Raw genomic sequence first — 3,404 nt, 5'->3', positions numbered from 1 at the left:
CGGCGGATGCGCCGAGCGGCCCCCGCAGCTACCTCAACCCTCGCAACCCGTAGACTAGAACAGGGTAGGTTCAGGCTAGAGGTAAGGAAGAAATTTTTTACAATGAGGGTGGTAAAACACTGGAACAGGTTGCCCAGAGAGGGGGTGGAGGCCCCATCCCTGGGAACATTCAAGGCCAGGTTGGATGGGGCTCTGAGCAACCTGATCTAGTTAGCAGTGTCCCTGCTCCTGTGGGGGGGTTGGACTAGATGACCACTAGTGGTCCCTTCCAACCCTAAACATTCTATGATTCTATGATCATTCTATGATTCTAAAGAGAAGTTTTAGTGGACCGAAAATCCCCAGTACCGGCCCCAAGGTCAAGCCCGCGCTGGCAAGGTAGCGGCAGGAGAGGAGGGGCGATGCTCGGCTCTGCTGAGCAGGGAGAGGCTCCCAGCCCCCCGAGGTCTCCCCACGCCTTCCGCAGAAAGCAGGATCCAGTTTCCCCATTTAAGAAGAATCCTGCTGTCCTCCTGTGCCATCTATCAGGCCAAACACACGCCGCGCGGGCCGTAAGGGTCCTCCCAAACTGCGGGTGCTATTCAGCCTGAAGCACTAGGCTAAACAACATTTGCCAATTTTATTCCAATTGATACAAATGTAGGCACTTTTACTTAAATCTATATTTTTCCTCATTTTACTAAAAGATTTTCTTAATCTTAGTCAGCAACAACAAGGCCCCAGAGGTTAACTATAATAAAGACAGAAACATTTGCTTTCTCCATTACTCTTCCCTTCACAAAATGTTCTTGCACAAAGAGGTAAGTAGAAGCATCTCCATCTCTTTTGTAAATAAAATTACCTCACCCTTCTGCATCTCTCCTCAAACCATCTCCTCCTCCTTACCAACCTATTCATACGTCTCTTAAAAAGTATCAGCAACGATGATGGAACAGATGCTGTTGTACCTTCCACACGAGGGTTTCCAAAGCTTGCTGAGAATCTTAACCCATCACCACCCCCATTCTTCAGATAAGAAAACGTGCCTGGAAGTTAAAGGACTTTATCGAAGTCGCAGGGGGGTGGGTCGAGAATCCTGCTCCCCAAACGCCATTTGGCAGCCTCCCACAAACAGGAGAAATACAGATAAACCATGAAGTCAGACCTCACGCAGGAGCCCCGCAAAAGGAAACAATTCCTGCGTTTCCCTTGGAGAATCCTGTTAAACTGCTGGTTTAACACACCCAGACCCGCAAGTACTTCCCCGGCGTCCATTCAGTCTCTTGATGCACAGCACGCAAAACTGCAAGACACGAGAGTTCAGACCAAAGAAAAGGTAACTACACTAAAAATACTTGACTTCACCTAGAAAACGCGGGCTGGAACTTGTTTCCATTGGGCAAGTCCCTCAGTAATCACAAAAAAGTCCAGACACAAGAGTAGGTCCTGAAATTGCTGCCAAGTACCTGTGTGGTTTTATTAACGTACAGTTTTTAAACAACAAATATTTGGCTTTCACCATAAAAAAACCAAAAGTCTCTATCTCACTTCAGTCAACCTGGGAGCCAGGCAGCTAGGTTGAACCACACCAGCAACACCTTCTGCCACGCTTTGCCCCGCCGGCACGTGTACTGCTGGACCCTACAAACGCCTACAGGAACCACGGGAAGGTAAATCCCAGTGACAGACGAGAGCAAACCAGTGACCAGTCATTGCTGGGATGGGACAAAGGCACCTCCCAGCTATCAGAGGTTATCTTTATAGCAGCCTTGCAAAGTAATCGTGACCAGCTAACAACCGCAATACAAAAATTTCTTGCTTGTTTTTAAGTGCAAAGATTGACATCTTGAAAGAGCAGGGGGTTAGAAGGAATTAGTAACACTAGTCTCTTTCAAAAATTCCTGGTCCAGAGTAGTCCTAAATTCCTAATCTAAATTCCTAAATGTAATCCACCTTCCATCACTGGCAGCCATATAACCGATGCTCAGGGTAGAAGGGGCCACAGACGCCATTCCAGCCAGTACCACCACCCCTGGGCTCGCCCAAACCTCTCCGGATTCCTGCGGCGGTCTTCAAATCTACAGCGAAAGACCAAACCCCCCAACTCTAAGGAGCCACAGGCAGAGATGAAGAGAGATCAAAGCATTGCCAGCGTCCCGGTGACAGCAAGGAAAGCCTACAATAAAAATGCCAGGAAGGGATGGAATAAAAACAACCCCTGCCAATCTGATTCAAAACTCTCCCAGCCCAAAGTCTGCAGCTGGTTTAACCCTCGGGTTGTAAGCAAAGCACATAGAGCGCTTCCAGGAATTTGGTTCTGTGAAGAGCCCCAGCATGCTCGGACAACACCCTGTCCATCCCCACCGCTTCAGCAGAAGGCAGAAAGAGCCCCCTCCCCAAAACCCAGCAGAAAGCAAACTCTGCGTCAAGGTGAAAAAAAAAACCAAAACTGAAAAACACCCCTTCCTGGCTGTGCAAGGCAAACTGCAAGAGCCACAAATTACAGGATCATACAGCTCAAATACAGCGTGAGCAGCAAGCCAGGAGTCCTTCACCCCCTGCATAGACCCGTTTTCAGGTATGTACCAATGTACAGGTTCCAGAGATCCGGATCATAAACAACTGGCTCCCTTTAGCAGCTCTCCTTTTCAGTTGTATAATCCTTCCACCAAATTATTAATCCTCTCTTAAAAAACCACGGCTTCTGCACTGAAGAGCTGTGAAGGGCACACATAAAACACTGCCTTCACAGAAGCTTCCAAGGCTGCATCTTCTCAGCCTAAGTTATTTTTCATTCTGTTTTTTTAAAAGAAATAGATGTCTCAATACTATAATGAAACTTATTTTTATATATATAATCTCTATATATGTATATACCTGAGTGAACAACCTGATCTAACCCTGAAGTTGGTCCTGCTTCGGGGGATGTTTGAACCAGATCACCTCTGGAAGTCCCTTACAATTAAAATAATTCTGTGATTCTAATTAAGCAAATATTCATTTAGATAGATCTGTATTTAGACCATAAGTTTTCTGGGAAAAGGTCCGCTAAGAAAACTAATACAAAAAAAAACGCAGTGAAAGGTATCTACTGAAGCAGATGTCCTGGTATCTCAGCGGCAAACTGAAGTCCCTCGCAGGTGACACTCGGGTACCACGCTGGCTCCCAAGGGACCCGGAGCAGGAGGCGAGGGCCTTGGCAGAGAAGCCCTGAAGGTATCTGCTGCCTAACCACTGCCGGGATTTAGAGCACGCCGTGCTGCTTCCACATAACAAAACCAAAACAGCAGCTAAAATTCAGCGATTGCAGCAACTCCCAGGCATCCAAGTTAACACACGGCTCAAAAGGCAGCTCCTGGAGACCTTCCAGGTAGGGACCTTCCCAGAGCTGGAGCCGGTGATGTTTCGAAGCCTAAGGGGTAGGA

At 47.5% G+C, this 3,404-nt stretch overlaps 1 protein-coding gene across 1 annotated transcript in view; it reads right to left on the bottom strand.

Moving 5' to 3' along the window:
* KLHL3 (kelch like family member 3) overlaps positions 1 to 3,404 on the bottom strand; it is a gene marked incomplete at its 3' end in the record, with an annotated part of 49,810 nt that overhangs the window by 44,898 nt on the left and 1,508 nt on the right. The window lies entirely within an intron of this gene.

This window comes from Egretta garzetta, unplaced genomic scaffold, assembly GCF_000687185.1.
Source record: "Egretta garzetta isolate BGI_Z169 unplaced genomic scaffold, ASM68718v1 scaffold26, whole genome shotgun sequence".
NCBI lineage: Eukaryota > Metazoa > Chordata > Aves > Pelecaniformes > Ardeidae > Egretta > Egretta garzetta.
The sequence above is the reverse complement of the archived record's forward strand: the minus strand, read 5'-3'. Positions and strand labels throughout refer to the sequence as shown.